The 20,463-nt window shown below is 45.0% G+C and overlaps 1 protein-coding gene across 1 annotated transcript in view; it reads left to right on the forward strand.

The window, feature by feature from the left end:
• Positions 1 to 442: 442 nt before the first annotated feature.
• Positions 443 to 20,463, forward strand: part of LOC138537156 (zinc finger protein 721-like) — a 45,510-nt gene continuing 25,489 nt past the window's right edge. Inside the window, exon 1 of the mRNA XM_069641431.1 lies at positions 443 to 559. The gene's annotated coding sequence lies outside the window, so the exon portion shown is untranslated. The remainder of the gene's footprint in view (positions 560 to 20,463) is intronic.

Here is a 20,463-nt window from a genome sequence, read left to right on the forward strand (position 1 = left end):
CGAAGTCTTGTGATAAGGATGATTTAATAAATTAATATGTACGAATCCTGTATTTTCTTCAGAATGCCCGTAAGGCTGAAATGTGCATTGACTTATGTTGATTTTATATTTAAATATCTTTCTTGTAGTCGATGGTTGGCTGTACACTAAAGTACTGCAGTACCATATGACTTGTCACAGCTACGAACAAGAGGCCGGAAACCGTATGAGCACACTTTTCTTTTTAGCGTACATTTAACTGGTGGCAAAGCATCACACCCACCCGCAGCCTTTCCCATCTAAACAGCGCTTTCCTTTGCTGCTACTGCTCCTGTCCCCTGTTCACTGCTCTCCTGCTCCTCTATAGCGCTCGTGCCAAGTCCCGCTCTGCCAAACAGGCAATCTCCCGGGCAGCCCCGTGTCATCGCGAGCCCGGGGTCCTGTGAAGGACAGGCCCCTTCCTGGGAGCGCAGTAGATCTGTGTGTGTGTGTGTATGCAAGAAAGGGCTATCCTGCCTGTCACCATCAGAGGAGCAGAGGCACCACCCGGGGCGCCCTGCACAAGGCTTGCCAGGCGGAGGTTTGTGGCAGAGTTTGGGGACAGGGGCAGAGAGGCAGTCATGCAAAGCTTTGCAGAAATCCCTCTTTAGTGTGAATAGGAAGTATTTGTACCTGAACAGGCTATGGTTACTTGGGGTTTAGCTCTCAGCTGCAGTGCAGGTCCTTCAGGGGACGGCTGCATCATTTGACCCGTGGTATCCTGTGTGTGAGAGGCTGGCTAAGCCCAGGGCAGCCCGGATCGCGAGCATGTCCGCACCTCACTGTTTGCAGCATATGTGGGAGCTCTGTTTGGGCGTAGCATGACTGGCGCTCCGTGTATCTTGCTGGAACGGGACTGCGTGCTTCGGCATGACTGGGATGTAACTGCAGCCGCATATTCACTCGGTGTAGCCCACCTGGAAGGCTGCGGCAGCCGTACACCGCATGCATTTTTAAGTTGTGTCTTTGTCCCTCACTTCTTTTTCTATATTTATTTACATTTATAAAGCGGAGCAGCAGCCCTGAGGCATTGTGACGCTGTTACAGAGAATTGGAACTTAACAAAACAGAAGTGAGGCACTACAGTTAGGAGAAAGTGGAGGCATAGCTTGGTTAGGAGCTAAAAAAATAGTGAGGTTTTAAACATTTTGCGGAATACAGTGTAAGATGTCTCATTTTTTAGGGTTGTGGGCAGTGCGTTCCAGTTTTTGGGAGCAAGGTGTTGGAAGCTAGACCCTCCAGCTTTGGTTCTCTTGAAGGCTGTAACATAGATCTGATTGGTTAGGTGTGATCTGATGGGTCTGTTGGAGGTGTTTCGGGTGATTATTTCAGATAGGTAGGGTAGGGCATCAGAGGAGAGGCACCTGTGCGTTCTTGTACCGGCAACCAGTGTGCATTTTTTCTGGCCTGTGAGATGTGTTCCCTTTTGGGAATACTCAGGGCAGCCCTGAGGGTGTTGTTCTGTGTAATTTGAAGTTTTCTGATATTTTTGGCAGAGGTGCCTAGGAATAGTGTATTGCAGTAGTCTAGTTTGGTACCTACTGTGGCTCTAGCTATGAATAGGCAGTTTTTGCTGGAGAGGAAGGGCTTGACCGCATTGACCACTTTAGTGGTGAGTGCGGTGGAGGACGCTATGGCGTTGACCTGGCGTGACATGGAGAGGGATGACTCAAGGTAAACTCACAGGGTCTTGACTGCTGCTGAGAGGTGATGATGGACTTGTCAATGGTGAATGATTTATATTGGGGTGGGAGCTTGTTGAGGGTGTCTGTTGAACCTACTATGAGGATCTGTTATGTCCCTTTTTAAGCAGAGACCCTTGGCCGCCATCCATTTCTGGATGGTTGAGTAGATCTTGGTTAGTGCAGCTGCGTCGTGTTCGTATGCGCCTGTTAGAGGGAGTAGTACCTGAGTGTCGTCAGCGTAATTGGTATAGGCTATGTCGTAGCAGTCCAGGTCGTTAAAGAGCAGGAGAGTGAAAATATTGTACAGCATGCAGGCAGTGCATGAGCCCTGTGGGACGCTGCAGGGTATCGTGGGGGGGAGACGCATGCAGAGTCGGAGAATACTTTCATAAGCATGCCGTTTAGGAATGATGCCACGCAGGCAATTGCCTCTGGTGAAAAATGGGCCTCGTTTTTTAGGTGCATGCCTAGGATATCATGGTCGACAAGTTTGAAGGCAGCGGACATGTCCAGGAGAAGGAGAAGAAGTGCCGGCTTGCCTTTATCCATGATGTCACCACCATCATGGTATTTTAAGGTCGAGTAGGGCAGACTCAGTTCCATGTCCTGGGCGGAAACCAGATTGTCTTTTTCCTAGGATGTGGTTTTCTTCTAAATATTGCTGGATTTGCGTGTATGCCACTTTATCTAGTATCTTGAGCAAGAAGGGGACAGTGGTGATGGGCCTGTAATTCCTAGCCATTTCTGGGTCCAGATAGTTTTTTTTTTTTTTTTTAAGAAGGGGATACGCCAGGCTTCTTTGAGGGTGTCTGGGACGGTATTAGCATTGAAAGAAGCGTTGATGAAGGACTTTAGAAACGGAGCTAGTGTTTCTGCACAGTCTTTTACTAACTGGGCTGGGCAGGCATCTCCTTTGCAGTTGGAGGGCTTAATTTTTTTCATGATGTCTTATTACTTCGAGTTCTGTGATTTTTCAGAATTTGAAAGGGGTTATTGGGTTTTTGTCTACCAGTTTCTTAGCGCTAGGTGGGTCAGGGGTGATCGGGGTGAGTGTCTGCTCTGTGTCGGAATTATTTTTGATATGCTGTGCGAGATTCATGTGGTGTGTCTGAATTTTCTTTGGTAGGAGTTCAATTTTATTTAGTAAGGCAGTTTGTATTGTGTTGCACCATTTTTTATCTTTGATGATGTCTAGTGATTTAGTGGCTGTGATGGACAGCTCTCTGAAGATAGAAATAGTTCTTTGGATTCTGAGGTGGCATTGGAGATTCTGTCGTAGCAGGATTTAGCTGCAGATTTAGCTGCGATTATTGCTTTTTTATAAAGCGTGGCAGCTGTTTTGTAGGAGGATAGCGTAGTAGCGCTAGGGGCATTTTGCCATTTGTTCAAGGATTTGAGTTTTTCGGTTAGAAGTTCTTTAGTTCAGGAGAGAACCAGGTGTTAGAATGTTTCACTTTTTTTTTTAAAGGGGCAATGATGTCGATAGCAGTGCTGATGTGACTTGTTGGTAATAAAGCAGAGTTCTGTATACAATGTATCTGTGCGTATCATATGCATGTCATAGAGGCTGTTGTTCCATTGGAATGCCCGTATCTCCATATTACATGAGAAGACGCCCTATACCAGGAGTGCGCCTCCCTGTAACTTTGCCTTGCATATGGTGTAGGCAGGCTGCATGCAGCCCCACAGCTCCATTATAGGAATAGAGGTACATTTTCAATATGAAGAATCCTATTTTCAACTGCAACACATACATACACTGTGTTTTTTTAAAAGACAGATAATTTCGAATATAGTGGAATGCTCGTGTTAGTGTGCTCAAAAGTTCCTTTATTTGCACGTTCGACGCTACCAATAATTACTAATAAAATAAATCAATCGTTAAACACCCCCACATCCCAATAACCCCAAGTAGGTATTTAGCGATGAAGACCCTGACACAGAAGGATTAAGTTCAATAACTGTTTTAATTCGTCACGTTGCTTGCTTTTTGTGTATGGATGTCATTTCTCAGTCATAATGCTATTTTTGCATTGCAGTCTATATGATTTACTGTGGCACCCCTTGGAGGGTGGCGGGCAGAGATGTATGGCAACTGCCCACATCCTACATAGGCACAATGATTCGCAAATGAAGCGGTCCAAAAGTGGCCATCAAGTCACGATACCAGTACCCATGGTCTACTTAAACATTACTCACCTCATGCTACTTATTGACGCATTACTACACGTGGACCTACACAAGCATTCTTGCACAGTGCGATTCACTCACTGCACGCCTGCGAATGGGTATGGTAGACCCTGATACCTTTCTCATTCTGTGTCTATCGTATTGGTAGCGGTAGCGTGATGGCATCAACCATGATATGTTTATGAATTCATCTTTTATAACACGACCAGTCTATAAGCGAAGTGCCGGGATTCGAACCTGTGTTGCTCTGCGTTGTCTTCCAAAACAAACGCATAATGTCATCTAGGTTAGATGACAGGTATAGATGCAGGGAGATGTCACGTGGAAAGCTGTGTGTGGATGCAGAGTGTGTGGTTATATGGAACCTGGAGTGTTGGTGTGAGGGACCTGGAGTGTTGGTGAGACAGGGTTCTAAGGATTCTACAGTGACAGTTGGAGTTGCTGGGGTGGATGTCCCAGTACTTCCTATCTACCTTCCTATCATATTACTTACCCGTACTCACAGTCAGGAATAAACTTACCTCCTGTGTGAGTGGCGAACCCCATTACTTCACTGCCGACGAGGATGTCTTGGCTGCTAGGAAGGGGCAGCGGGGAATGAAGTACTGCCTTCCAGGGGTGATGTCCATCCAGTAAAAGTGCCAGTTCTTTGGACCAGAAGGAGTTGGTCTGGAGGATCCTGCAGGCCGGGGCGGTGCAGGAGCAGTAGCTATCCGGTGTCAAGGCCCACTCGGGGTGGCCTTGAAGGACTGTTAGGGCTGTCAGTCCAGGAGAAGGGGTGCAGGGCCAGCAGAGAAGGTGTTGCAGTGTGGCGCTAAGGCAGAGAGTGTCTGGCCCGGCTGACTGGAGGCAGCTGGGAGGCTGTGTAGCAAGGAGCCAGGAGAGGCTAAAGCAGTTGGGGGCTAGGAAGGTGCACAGTACTGCAGTCCGGCAGTACAGGAGGAGTGTGTGTCGGGTGGTAATGAATCTTTTGAGGGAGACGGGTGGTGCGGATACGGCTGCTGGGGGCCAGAGTGTACAGGTCGGTGCAGAGACCCAGTACCAGCTACAACTAAGGTACAGCTCCGGGCGTCTCCGGGATATGGCTGGGTGGCACCTCCTGTCATTTGAAACTCTGAGGGTGATGAACACCGAAGCGGTGGCTGTGGCGGGTGCGACAAAGGAGACGAGTAGTGGAGGTGAAAGGGCAGGTGGGCGTTGTGACGGAGTGTCCTGTGGTCACCGTAGTGTTTTTGGATGATAGGCTGTGTGCACCAGTGGCCCATCTGGTCGAGGAGGACTTGCAGGAGCTGGGAGGTGTGGCCGGGCCCGTGAGGGGAGACTTACTGGTGATGCCGGCTGCTGCATTAACAGCCATATGCAGCCGACGCTTCTATCGGGAGACGTGCTGTTGTGACTCTGGTTCTGGAACGTGTTCCGAAGAGCTGCACATAGGATGTGGTGCAGCGTGTAAAGGGTGCTTGGAGTTACCGAGGTGGTGTCAGCGTGCTACGGGCATAGTGGAAGAGTATTTGGGACACGGGAGGGAGTCGCAGAGCGTGTTGTTGACCAGGAAATGGGAGGCTGCAATGGGTACAGAAGGTGGCCTTAAGTTTGGGTGCTCTGCTGAAGGTATGTCGTTGGTGGCATTGAGGGGCAAGAGGAGTTGTCCTGAGATGGGCTGTCCGTACACAGCTAAAACTCGTCGTGTGGAGGGTCTGGTGGATACAGGTCAGAAGTGTGTTGTTTGTGCGGCGAGGGTGCTGCACGGGGGGGCAGGTTTGTTCACTTTGCAAAACTTCCATAGGGAGTCTTAAGGAGTTTGACCCTGATTTGTGGGGTTTTTACATGCTACTCAAGAGTCTTAGTGTTGGAGATGAGGAGTAGTGTGTGAGGAGGCCTGTTTTATTTTTGCATATTGTTTGTCTCTCAGTGTTGTGGCCTCAGTGATAGTACCTGCTCAGTGGGTTGGGCTGTGGGTTTTCGTTAGAATGTTTAAGGCCTGTCACTGGAAATATGCTGTGTTCATGTTTGTGGCCTTTTTTCCTGTTAAGGACATGGTTTTGGGTTTTGTGGACTCATGGGTTCAGGGATGCATGGGTCCGGTGCCAGTTTTGACAATTTTTGTAATGTTCATTTTTTCATCTGGACATGAGGATGCGGGGTTAGCGCTTGGACTCTTTTGCTGGAACTTGTTCTGAGTTTCGGTTCCAGGTTTAGGGTTTAGCACATCACATAGTTGCATGTGTTCTTCTTGTCATGTTTTTTTTGTGTTATTCGTAGGGGATGTTCCCTTGGTTGATTTTACTCATTCTCAGGATAGCCGGGTGGGTTCTGGCAGTGCGATGTTGGCAGGGAGGTGCTGCTGAGTTCAGAGTGGCCGGGTGGGCTCTGGGGTTGTGGTTTGACAGTGGAAGGCTGCTGGTTTGGTGTTTGGAGTTTTGTGATTGTGCATTGATGTGCTGCAGGGTTGCAGTGAGGGGCTGCAGGGCTTTTGGTATTCTTGGTGTTAGGTGTTTGCAGTGAGGTGGTGCAGGATGGCTGGGTGGGTCCTGTATTTGGATATTGTTGCAGTGAGGTGCTGCGGGGTTGCAGTGAGGTGCTGCTGGTGTTTCTGCAGTGAGGTGCTGTCGGGTTGTGGTGTTTTTTTTTTTTTATTATTTATTTTTTTTTTAATTATTTTTTTCTCTGCATGGGCACCAAGCAAATTTTATTTTTTTTCTTCTTGCCGGACGTCAGGCTCAGTTCATGGACGTGTTGGGCTTGTGTGAGCTTAGCAATTTTTCTTGATCCGTTGTGTGTCTGCTTACTGGGAGTCGCATTGAGGGGTTGCATGGTGATTGCATTGTTTGGTGTTGGGATGTCAAAGGAGAGAATGGAGTGGTGGGTTGTCTGTTCCACAGAGGGGTGTTTGGGATGTGTTAACATTTAGTGGTTGGAGCTGAGTTGGGTCTCATTTGTTTTGAACTTCTTTTGTTGTTGGTGGGTTCATCTTGGCGTACCAGTTCCATTTTTCCCCGGAGCTTGTGTGTTTTCAGGTTGCTTTGTGATGGTCTTGGTTTTAATGCCAGTTCCAGTTTTCAGTGTTTTCTAATGGAGCTCGGGGTGTTTAGGTTGTTGTTCAGTCATTCCATTACCTGGTTTTGATTGTTGCTATCATGGCCATGGCACTGCTGTGGTTTCCGGGTGAACATTCTTGTGTGTGTGTGTGTGACTTTTACGGTTTTTGGTATTGGGGTGTGGATTTGGTTGGCATGCACAAGTCAGGGAGTGGTATTGTTGGTCTTAATTGGTCTGTGTGCTGGCCACACGTGGATTGTGTAAGAAGTGATTGTTAGGGTTGTGAATCTTCTCCTTGTGTGTTTTGTAGGGAGGGAGAAGTGTTATAAATTCATCTGGGTTAGATGACAGGTGTAGATGCAGGGTGATGATGTCACGTAAACAGTTGTGTGTGGATGCAGAGTGTGAGGTCATATGGAACCTGGAGCGTTGGTGTGAGGGACCTGGAGTGTTGGTGAGACAGGGTTCTAAGGATTCTACAGTAACAGTTGGAGTTGCTGTGCTGGCTAGGGTGGATGTCCCAGTACTTCCTATCTACCTTCCTATCCTATTACTTACCTGTACTCACAGTCAGGAAAAACTTACCTCCTGACTCCAGCGTGGTGTGTGAGTGGCGAACCCCATTACTTCATATTGCCCTCGAGCTACCCTCCCAGCCCCGTTGAAGGTAATCTATGATGGCATGTGTAATGTCATTGTGTGGGCCTGGTAGGGCTTAATATTTGCGTGCCTGGTTGCGTTCTGGTATAGGGTTTGATGGCATACGGGATGTCAGTCTATACAGTCGGGGTATAGTTGAAATCATTCATGATGACATAGATGTGACATCATGTGTAATGTCTATGAATTATCCAGAGAGGTTTCTAACTGCCTGCCTTGATTAAATTAATCAACAAAGTATAGCATACTAAGCCCATATATAGTGTTTGCTTGACTCATGATTGCTTTTCTTATCTCTTGTGTTAAATGTTCATGTACGTCTTGTGGGTGCCCTGCATATAATTATCATTTGTGATTTTTTTTTTATTTTATTTTATTTTTTTTTAAATATATAATATATAATTTTATGATTTGTTGATAATCGTGTCCATTACCTGAACACAGGGTTATCTGTATCTATGGTTGCACATGTGTTTTTGATTTACTCTCTGAATGGGATTTCATGCTTATTCTGATGGACACTAATGTGTGTACGCGCATATTCATTCATACGGGCAATTCTGATCAGGCGAGAAAGAAAGGCCCTGACGAAGGATTTAGTATCCAAAATGCATAGGCCAAGACTCGCATTTAGCTAATAACTGTATTCAGCAATAAATACAATCTTTTATTTTCTATCAACTCGAACAACAAGTTCTTCAGTGAATCACTACAACCATATCAAATGTATTAAAGTTCGATGACTTATACTACAACCCCTGGCGGGTAATAGGGTGTGCGGCCCAGCCAAAGGCTATTTAGCCTTGGTCTCTCTTTCTCACGTATACACAGTACCTTACACGGCGCCACTAACTGGTGGACTGCACCCCACGCACAGACTGAAAAATAAGAACCTCTAAGTTCAAAGAAGATTGCTAAATATTGGATACATAAAGAAGTAGTACCCACTCGCCCATCCAAATAATGTGTAGTGCCAGTCACTGGCAACACATTCGTGACCCGGAGAGGGTTTAATGTTGCTCCTTTACATGTGCATTTAATGACCTTTTCTTAATAAAGAGGTCGTTTATTTGTGTTGTGTATGTTTGTGTGGCTGTGTATTAACACGCTAGCAGATGAGCAGGAGGATGGCCATGCAGACGATGACTGTCTTGGTGGAGCACATCAAAGCAGACCCAGACGTGTTCTGTGCCCGTGCAGAAAGTGTAGACATCTCGCACAGCGCATAGACCTCTCCAGGGGCCACTTTCTGAACGTTCTGTAAGGTATATCTGACATCCTGCAAGAGCACACGGTAGAGTGGAGAATGATAAACATAGGATTGACCGGAGTATAACACGGTTACGACCGGTATGAGAATACATGGTGGCCATGCGTTGACCTGGCTGGCTATATCACAGTCCAAACGAGACAGAGGGTGGGACTTTTGGCCTTATATTGGAGAGAAAGAGACATTCCTGGATGCGAAACTAATGGGTTCCATTTTCAGTAGCTGTTTCAACCGTCATATACTTTGAAGCATGACCATTTACCTCAGTGGATCCTTCCATGAGATCTATAACCTATAATGTATGTCTTGGAGATCCAGGGTGTCCGGGTTCCTTGCAACGCTACAGTAGTATTCTTCGGACAGACTGTTGTCTCTGAACCCCCATTTTTTTGCAAGGTGGAGGCAGGCAGGTCGGTTGGGCTCTGGGTATGTTCCCACTACCGTGCAGATGACCAACAGTCGTGTTTTGGCCCAGGATTCCAAAGTCTCTCTTTGGCCACTGCAATAGTATCTGTCCCGCTAAAAATAGGAGTATGGGGAGGGGTCTGCCATATGTGGCTTTCCAGATGTTTTGGGCTGCAACTCCCATGAAACGTCATCATTGACTGTGCAGGCTTGGGCTTATGGCAGCTGTAGTGGGAAACATCTGGCAGGCAAAGGCTAGACCCGAAGTTGGGTTTAGTGGGCCTCACTGGAAAAACAGAATTTCACCAGCATCCCAAATGCCTCACCTTTTTGATGGTAGGTGAGTTGAACATTTTATTTCTATTACGAAGTGGTGAAGTACAGACGTTAAGGTTGTTCAAATCAGAAAGACTGCACAACATCCATTTTAAAATGTAACGCAAAAATGCTTGGTTGTGAATGCTATTGGTGCCTGGCTTAAAGTCCAACCAGAAGATGGTCAACGCTGCAAGGAATGCACAAGTCAAGCATTGAACGCAGCTATTGCCTGCCACAATAAAACTAGTGTCCCCCAAAATAGCGCCTGACATTTTCTAGCATGTGCCAAAATAAGTTTTTATTTAGTACTTTTGCTCTCCTGGATGGACGTGATTCATTACATTTGGGGAAAAGAGCAATATGTGCCCGAAACTTTAACAGAAGGATGTATGTTTCTGAAGTCGTTTTATTGTTTACAGTCGATGTAAAAAAAGTACAAAATAACAATATTCAAGGACACCCTAAGCCCATATGTGGTTTCCATTGTGCAACTCCTCCCACCATCCCTCGCTTGTGCCCTCCTTCTTGCTTGCTTTCTCCTCCCTCCTATGAAGCATTGACCCGAAACCACATCTGTATTTCTCAAGCTTCTGTTATGAGGCAAGAAACCATTGCTTATAGACTCTGTCTTCCTTCCCTTCTGCTATAAGCTTGGGGTCCGCTGCAAGCATCAAGTGTGGGGGAGCATGTTACTTTCCAAAATTTAGCAAGCAGATAAGTTGTCAGCTCCTTAAACATTTCTGTAAATGTACTAGGTGTTTTTTTTCATGAAATAAAAAAAAGAACCTTTTCTCAGCCAACCAATTCCATATCCTTCCTATCCAACCATCTTTCAATGGGGCACAGGGTTCGTGCCACCTGTTGACCACCTAGTAGCACCTGTGAAGTAATTTTCCATTTTGGGGGTCACAGGGAAAAGTTAAGTTTATGTGAAATGGCCAGTATCGCATGATGCTGGCCCCTGGGAGGCAGCCATAACTACATCTACAGCGTGTACAGCGTATGCAGAAGGTCATGTAGCGCTGGTGTTTTTTGCCCTGACCTGGCAGAGCACCCGTTCCTTTACCTCAGGCAAGGGAGGGACCAGCACCACCCAGCAGACAAGCTGCAAGCGGAGGGATGCTAGGCATCCTGCAAATCTAAAATGGGAGTCAAACTCTTCCTGTAACAGGAAATGGGCTACCCCCGGAGTTCTTACCTTACCGCTGATGCCCCTCCAATGGATCATAGACACCAAGGTGGATTTTAAAGTACTCCCAACGGGGACCCCTTTGATATTTTAAACCTATCACAATATTAACTGAAACTTGTCACCTTTAACCAGCAGAGCATGACTATTCTTTTCCCTTGCATACTGTAGCATGACCTCCTCCCACCCTCCCAGAGGGGAGTGAAGGCGAGACCCTTAGGGCAGAACTGACAGAACAGACCCCCTTTCTACTCCACTAACACCACCCATTGTGGAGGAGGGGCACAGAGAGGATCCCAGTGGGCGGTGCTGTCCCATTGGCGCCCTTTTCCAAGCCAGTTCCCATTCCTACCTCACACGCGCTAATTAACTATTCTCCCCTTTTGTGACACCAACATCCTCTCAACTATGACCCCCCCTTTCTGTATAAACAACTAAAGGTAGATATACACTTAAACAAATACCCACGTATATATAAATAAACATATTTGCATCAATAAACACCTACCTATATACATTTGAAACTATGTACAATATATACTGCCACAGCCAGTCACCCCCTTTTACAGTACCTTTCACTTATGATGTTATGGGATGGGGCTAGCCCTTACTTGCTGGTTTTCCCCAGGGCTGGCCCGTCCTAGCTACTGTTTAGTTTTATTTGTTGTGCCCCTTCCACCACGTGGGGCACCGCCCTGTCACAGGGCTCAGGAAGGAGGGCCCCTTAATTTCTGTGAAGAGCGGACCCATGCCTGGGAAGGTGTGGGAGGGTGCAGTAATCGGAGCGTGCATTCCACTCCTTGTTGTTGTTCCTGGTGGCACCACTTGCCCAAGTGGGGCGCCAAGTTTGCTGCCACCGGCCCGGCGGAGCATTGCTCTTTTTGTGGGAGCCCCATACCGTATGGTGGGTTAGATCGTTCAGTCCAAAATAATAACATTCCAGGTAATGTCACAGTTTATTATGCAGTCACACTCCGCTCAGGGAGTTCCTTTCCCCTTAAGCAAGGTGGCGCACAATAAAGCACTTTTATTTCAGATTCCATTTGGTGAGGCCTCCAACCCGCCTCGTATTAGGAACCAGGCCGATGTATAGTAAGAATATTTATTTATTTAATCAAGTTTTGACAAACAGACTAACATCTGCCACCTTTGCTGTGGGAACACCCAATATCACAACAATAAGTCTATTCTTCAAGCAACCCAGGTGAAATTATTAAACCTGCAATCACAATTTACAACAGATTTAATTTCGATGTAACCAATGAAAACCTTCACAATACCATACAGAGTCCACAGGATTGACTTAATTTAAATCAATACTTTTCTCCCAGCAACCCCCAACCTCCAGGCCTCAATTTAATATGACCCCTTTGTTTCAAAGGGAAGGTGCAGGGAGTGAGGACACAATGGAAAGTCATTTTTTTGCTAATTTTAAAAGGCGCTATTTGGGAAAGCAATTAAATGGGATTGGGCTTGTTACTGGAAATGCAATATTAGGGAAGGAATACAATGGGGAAAATTGTTTTACAAATGTATTTCTAAAAGGAGAGGTGGGGGAAAAAGGAACTCAAATGAAAATAACAGGCTGGAGTTGGTTATTTGAGGTCAGAGAAAAATTAAAACAGAAACATTTCGTTTTGCAACACATGTACAGATGATATGCAATACTTTGTAATTCTGGTTTAAAATGAATGGGGAATTTCGTTTTTGCATCCTCCACACAGATTTTAAAGGTGGTGTTTTGTGGATTAATTATTTTTTGGATTATGGACCTCCACCCCCTTTCTATGTGGGATTATGGACCCTCCCCTTTCTATGTGGAAGGAAAGGATTTCAGAAACAGTCAACCAAGTGTTTATGGACTATGCCGGCTATAACACACTGTGAGTGAGCTTTGTTAGTTTCAAATTCTAACAACACTCAGCCCATGATTGTCTATATGGGCATTAATTGATTTACTTTAATCAAATGTCCTAAGGATCTACACAGCTTCCCCCAACCCCACACCCCCACACTTTAATGGAAAGGATTAAGGCTAGCTTCCCCCAACACAGTGCAATTTCAGGGTGGTTTTCTATAGGGAAATACGTTTGAGTGAGATTTAATAAATTGGGTGAAGGGCCTATCCAGCTTCACCCCTCCCCCCCCCTTGACCCACTAATGGAAAGGGATAAAGGCAGGTGGATCCCCTCACAATTGATGATTTTGGGACATGGGAGGCTTTGGTCAGGGAAAACAGCAGGGCTCCTCTGAGGACAGCACAGGTCTGGTCAAGGATTTCCTCCTGCACCCAGACTCCTTCTGCTCCTCTCGTTTGAGTCCCAGCTAGTTTCTCTCTTTCCCATTGACTGTCTCCAATGCAAGGAGTGAGGCCTCTCTGCTAGTTGTTCCTCGCAAGAGTCCAGCAGCAGCTGTCTCCCGTAATAATTCACAAAAAGCAGAGTTCTGATGCAAACTTGCCCTTTTATAGCAGGGATGACACTGCAATATGGTCGTAATTCCTGCTGTCAGGATTGTCTAGTTTGCTCCATTCACCTGCCCCCACCACACCCCCTGCCTCCTGATAGGACCAGGAGTTGAGGCAGATGTTTTATGTAGGCCGAGGGAGCAGAATAGATACATCATTTCAAATTGACAAAGATTTGTGCATCTTTTGTTCTGAAAAATCTCATGGTAATAACTCCCTAGGTCTTTCAAATAACCCCATGATGATATATGCATATGAGTTCTATATTTTACGGCGAATCAGCCCATACTAATTTTACTTCGGTATGGCCTTCCTGAACAGAGCTACAGTTTTTCGTGGTTTTCTGCTGTGCCGAAATAATAGCTAAAATTGGGACAGTTCCCCATTTAAACCTCACTTTCATAATGTGCCAACTCACCCATTGCTCAGGCACATTTAAATGGCATAAATTATACTTTTCCACATAACTTAAATTATGTGTATCACAAAATTCCGTTTTTACAAGGTCCCATTGGGCTTTTCTCCTGTTTAATTTGAACCCGGGGTGGGCTCTCTAGGACACACGCTGCTCCTTTTTATTAAGGAAAAAACGTATTCAATGTTTAATCAGTGGCAGGGCATAACGGTTTAATTTCTCTCAAGTCATGTGACCAGCCATCTGGTTTATCTGTGTTTATCTTAACATGTCCTTCTGCTCGGCTTCAATGCCTTGCTCAGTTCTTAATGTACAGTATTATGGGAAGCTTGACCTCAGGGTTACTTCTGCAGGACATGCTATCAGCAACTAATTGACAACCAGACATTCTTCTTGGTAGGCCCATCTCCAAAAACCCTGCAGTTCAGATTTCAAAGGGTCTTTGTTCAGAGTTAAATGCACTTTTTATGGGGAACATGACCTTAAAGATCGTGTCTGTTGACTGTTTTATCAACAATTCACCACAAATTTGCTCTCTAGCTTTGTATTTCTTTCTATTTTATTAAACATACAGGCCGGTGGCATTGGTGAACCCAGTCCCCAAAGGTCGGGTCACAATTCCAGATACCCTGCAGCTCAGTGGAGGAAAATAGCAGCCAGTTACCTGCATGGTCCTAAAGGAATAACATTTTTCCCTCGCACTGCATTTATCACATGTTACATTTAGGCCTGATGTTCATGCATCCAGTCTTTTCTTTATATAATATGAACAGAAATGTGTTCACTCGATCCCCACAGACAGGCCATAGTTACATCAGAGATCAGCATTCAAATATACACCAAACAAAATGGGCCTTTCTTTGTCCATGCTATCATTATATATGATGAAACCAGGTCTCTTCCTTGCAGATTAATGTAATCTGTCCTTCACTTTATTTCTGGATTGCAAATGCATTGTTTCTCCTTGTTTAGCTTCCAATTTAACCTCTATTTATTTTCCTCCCATGTGTTCTGGCGCAGTTTTTAATCTGTCCATGTGTAATGTCTTTCTTTAATATAACTGTTGAAATAACATGAGTATCGCAATGCCCCAAGTAGGCCTTTCTCCACTTGTGCACTTGTCCATTTTAATAGAGTGTAACTAGGCCCATTTCTTTCCATGTCACTTAGCATTAAGTCATAAACGGAAGTGTTTTGGGGCTGGCCTGCATTTTCCAATGGGTAGCACCAGTCTGCTTCACTCTTAAATACTGGCCTGGTCTCTTTATTTCTGACATTCAGGGGCCTTATTTTACCCCACACTAAGTAAACACAACACATAACATAACCAAGAGATAAACCTCTATCCCACTGTGGCGTCCAGGTATTTGTGTATTAACTTCCCTCAATGGACAAGTATGTTGCCCTCGCTAGATGGACCCAAATTGGGCTAAGGGCAACAGTTCATTCTGTCGCCCCTCTACCATCTCCAACACCTATCTACATTTTCTGCATCTAGCTGGTCAAGAGCGGTGGATCTGGTTTTCCCTGTACATTTCTAAGTGTGCCACCTGCGGTGATCCGTAGCTTTTGACACTCTTTATCCCCCAGTTATGCTCCAATTTCTATACTTTGTTGTAGTCTGATAGGTCTACGTTTTGTTGGCAACAGTGTTGTGCATATATCAGATGTAGGATTTTGGTGCTCTTCTCACTCTGAATCCTGTTTTTCAAAAGGCGTCAAAGAGCAATATGCACCTTTCCTAGCATCTGGCTTCATCCCTCAGTCTTTTATCTGGCAACACCTACACCCCTCCAGTTCCCAGTAAGTCATCTACTTGCATTGATCAAAGTCTTTTAAAGGAGTCCTCTTTCTTGACGGGGTGTACTGGGATGACCCTACTGCCTAGATAGAATGCCCCAGGAAAAAATTATCGTTTTGGAGCCCTTAATATGCAGGCTACTAGCCCACAGGGTTTTTATTGAGCCGGCCAAAGGGGCATTTGCCTGATGAGGTTAATGACCAGCCGGGGTCTGTTTCTGGAACATGCCACCTATCGTGGTGCAACACCACCCATTAATCCACTCTCCGAAATCCGCTGCTTCCATTTCCTGTGTAAAATCTATATTTTTTTGTTTCATTTATTAGACAGACTTGGAAAAAACAAAGTCAAAGCTGTTAGTATGTGTTGCCAATCTCTATGAACAGCCCACTCTGGAAGGCCCCAATACATGCAAGCCCCAGACTCTGGTTTCCACTTCATTCAGTCTCTGCGAGAATCGTTCCCAAAAACGCCAGTTCCCTTCAAACTAGCTTTTCAAGTGATCTCTCCAAGGACATTCAGGAAATCTCTGGCTGCACTTTCCGGAGCAAAGATGTAGCTAGTCTCTTGAATATCCACATGTTGCCGAACTGTGAAGTCAGTCATTACCACAATTCCTTTCTGCATCATCTTCTTTTTCATCTTAAGAAGGCATATCTTCTAGGCTAAGATCTCAGGGTCCAGGTCCCTGCAACACCCTTCCCTGCCCATCTCCCCCCAAGTACACATGTTCTCTCCACTTACCTTTCCCAGCCCTCCTCCATTTCTGAGTGTGCTCTGAAGTCCGCAGGGCTGAAGCACGACGCTGGAGGCAGAGACCACATAACTCCTGCATTGAGCTCTTTGCGCTGTTCCCAATGAGGCACAGTGTGACCTTTAAGGTACTCTGTTTTACATTAATAGCCATACATGGGCTAGGACCATCATTAATTTCTATATTTATAAAAGTCAAAATTTGTTTGTAGGTTTGTGGATTGGCGAAGCGTTGGCATATGGGAGGCGAAGACATATGGGAAACGAATGGCAGGCAAAGCCTATGCGTATGGGAGGCAAATGGACCGTTACAAAATTGATGCCCAACGTAATTGAAGCAACTGTGTTGACTGGGAAGGGAGAAGGAGAAGCTGTATTCATCCCCTGCATTACACTAATTCCAACAGACATGCCGTTCATTTTCACGCGCCTACAGTTCCCAGTCAGGCTGGCATTCAGTATCGCGATCAACAGTGCAATTGGCCATTTAAGCAAGTGCACTCTTATCAACTTGGAATCTGGGTTTCTCCCGCGGGCAGTTAAATGTCACGTGTTCTAGAGTGGATTCCCCGAATCAGTTGTATATCTTTGCTCCAACCGGAAAAAACAAAAAATTTTGTTTATAAACAAGCCATACAATGCACATGTATTTTGGTAATATTGAACTTTAGGTCCATATTTGTTGGCACTGTTAGCATCCTGTCACCTATCATGCTGCTCAGGAATTTCCATGTTCTCACGTACAGTTATGAGTTTCAGAATGAGTTTTTAAGAACAAAAAATGGTGGTGTGTCGTCTTTATATAAGAAAACCTTTTTAAAATAATAAATAATTGAAAAATGTAGTGGATTTTTCTTTTCACAAATTCTTATTGAGCCTTCCCAAAAAGTGTAAACTACTTCTAACACAAAGTGCCTCTGAGAGAATGAAATCCCGAGGAACGCTGGGTATATCAGCTAGTAGAGAATAAATTAGTGGTTCCTCCTCCAGGGCTCTTAAATCATCTTCACACATAACCTTGTAATGCTGTTTACACCGAAAACGTATGGGAGGGGTCTCCTTTTCAACACTTAATACCTGAAGTCTGGATCTACTTGCCAGCACACATAAGAGACATTTCCGATCGACCTGCATTTAAAAAGGCCATCCAAGTTTGTCTATTTCCCCCATTAAGCCTGAGGACTTTTTTTTTATTTTTTTTTTTTAGTCTTGGCTATTAGGTGGTATAGCCACCTAGAAGCCGAAACTATTGGAGTACAAAGCGGGAGAAATTACAAAGCTCGAAGGTGTTGTTTGGTAATTTCCCCAACCCATTCACTGCACGTCGCCATTCTAACCCTTGTGGCTGTTCCACCCAGTCCCTGCCCCTACTCACTAAAAGCACCACCTCATGGAAACTCTTTGAGCTTACATTAATTCAAACCTTACCATCAAACTATGCCCTCGAATTTTCAAAGCAGTCTTCTCAGAGTAAATTACTTAATTGAAGTTGTAAGCATGCTACTAATGTAATAGACATGTCTGTACCAGGTCCGCCTTCAGCCACTTGAATTGTAACTCTGTGTGTCCTTGACTGAAGTCCTGTTAACAACAAGCAATGGAAAAGCCAACAGTTTTGGCTTGTGTAAAAGCAGTAGGCCTTTTCCAGGCACTGCTGGTAGATGCCCAGGTACTCGGACCATTTTGCACCTCCTACCATCAATGGCCAGTTAATACCACTATGGCACCGCCTGGAAAGTGCCTTTCCCATGCCTGCACAAAAGCCCAACTTGGCATTGCCAATGTTTGTTTCTTATTTCCGTAAAGCTCTGCAAAATATTGTGCATCTGAAATCTTGCATATCTTAAAGAAACAATCACGTTGGACCCTAAATTCACTGTATCCCAAATACAGCATTACTGGAAGGAATAGCCTAGTAGGGATCCCTTATTTTTAAGTAGGTTAGAGCATGCACATCCAGAAGGGGTAGATTGGTTCCTGAAATTCCTGCACCTGCAAGATGACATATTGCACATGGGATTAGCAGGATCGGTTGGGCGCTGGTTTCATTATGTCTGTTTGATAACGTGCATCCATTGTTACTCTCGCCAACCCTGTAAATGAAAGGATGAATCTCCGTCAAGTACTTGCTTCGTGTACAGGAAAGCTACAATGAACAGTTTATCTGCACCCTCTAAACTCATATTTGTATATCCAGAAGGGCATATATGGCTATGTTTGTAGATGTCAAAATATCTGTTTATTGTTCTGTTTATTCAATTGGCATGGGATTTCATTGTAGTTCTAGATTACAGGGCCTGCGCTAGCAGCCGTGTACTTATGGTTAGGTTGCTCAACCAATAGGAGGAGCACTTTTTGGCTGGCTTTTAACTTTGCTACCCCTGGACGAATCCTTACCAAACTCTGCAAAAAAAGTATATGGCCCTTCTAAATTTTTCTGGCATGTTTGGTGAGGTTTCGTCAAGGGGGAGGCAAAGTAGTAGGGGGTGGGGGTGGTCCCAAAACTTCCTTTTTTTCCATAGACGCAATGGAAAATAAATGTTGCTCACGTCTAAAGCCCAAACCGCTTGATGGATTTTCACCAAATAGGCGGGAGGAGCGGTGGCTTGTTCCCAAAAGCGTACTTTTGTATATTTGTGGTAAATCCGTCCAGTAATTTAAAAAAAAAAAATGTTCCAAAAGTAAGTCAAAACAAATTAGTGATATCTGCGTTCGGTCCGCGGATTCACTTCTCTGTTTGGTCCGCGGACGGGCATCCGATTGGCCTAGAGGGTGACGTGATGTCAGTGGACATGCCCACTGATTAGATGGTGAAAAGCATGAAGTGCGTCAGATTCTTGGAAACACCCACCATGACAGCGGCCGGTGTCCGCGAACATCGATGTAAAAACATAAAAAAAACACAACATTGCACTTGTCAAAATTATCAAACAATCTATGGGGAGATGAAGAGTGATGGGGATGGGATATGGCTTTAAAGAGCCAAATTGGTGTTTTTCATCCCCAAGTCCGCAAACAGTCCAGATGTTCATGGACAGTACTGTGATGTTCGCAAACACTTCAGATGTTCGGGGACGTCTATGCCTATTTCTGCATTACAGGGTTGGTGAAAAGCAGTTTTTGGATGGCTTATAACATTGGCGGCACTCAATGAAACTGTATGAAATTTTGGAATTATATTGTAGACCTGATTCTGAATGGTTTAGTAAAGTGGGGAGCGGTTTTATCAAGAGGTAACAAAATTAGAGGGGGATCCCAAAATAATGTTAGGGCTTATAAATGTGGTGCCATTTGAGGAATCTGCACACAAGTTTGCAAAACGATTATAAATCTAGATATACATGCTTTTGTAAAGTTTGGTGGGATTTTATCAAGCGGGGGCTAAATTAGAGGGGGGGGTCTCAACATTTTTAGATGGCTTATAACTTTGTTGCCATTTGACGAATGTGGACACACGTTTTCATAAAGATTATAGACCAAACCTTGAATGTTTGTGTAAAGTCTGAATGGATTTTAAGTGGGGGTTAAGTGGGAGTTAAGTTATAGGACTATTGTATTTTCATGTTCATACATTTTAACACTTTTGAAAAAATAAAAAAATAAAACATAGGCGGATTTCAAGCAAACTTGTGTAAGGAGGGACCTTAAAGCATGGAGTATGTACAAAAAATAGTGATATACCTTTTGGTGACTGGGGTATAGCCTGTGGCCATGGGCAGTGGCCAAATTGTCCGGGTCATGGCATAAGGTTCTCTCTTCGCCTTCTGAAGCTGCCATGCTCTGTATGGAGCCCCGCCTTCCCTTTCCATGGTGGCCATCTTGGAAAAAGATTCTCCTTCCTACAACGGGACGCCGGTGTAGGAAGAAAAATCCTTTCTTTAACACCCGGGTTTCCCCTTTGGGAACCAGGGGTGCTAATGGCCTTCACCCCCCCCCCCCCCATTGCAGGGGCTGGAATGGGGGATAACGGTCCGGAGCCCTTTTTATTTATTTAATTATTTATACATATCGCACCGAAGCCTATATGCTTCAGGGCGCAGACAGACACACTGTGCTTGGGCCGCTAACTTGGGCTGCCGGGCCGTTATCGCAGTTCCAGTTCCTGGAACGGGGGATGAACGCCACATTATTCCCATTAGCCTAACACAAAATGCTAATGGAAATGTTGGGAAATCTTATTGAGTTTATGTACTTTACTGAGAAATGTAAAGTAGATGGAGTCTATGGGCCTCATTACGAGTGTGCCGGTCCAG

This window comes from Ambystoma mexicanum, chromosome 1q (assembly GCF_040938575.1).
Source record: "Ambystoma mexicanum isolate Mex_15411 chromosome 1q, UKY_AmexF1_1, whole genome shotgun sequence".
NCBI classification, from domain to species: Eukaryota; Metazoa; Chordata; class Amphibia; order Caudata; family Ambystomatidae; genus Ambystoma; species Ambystoma mexicanum.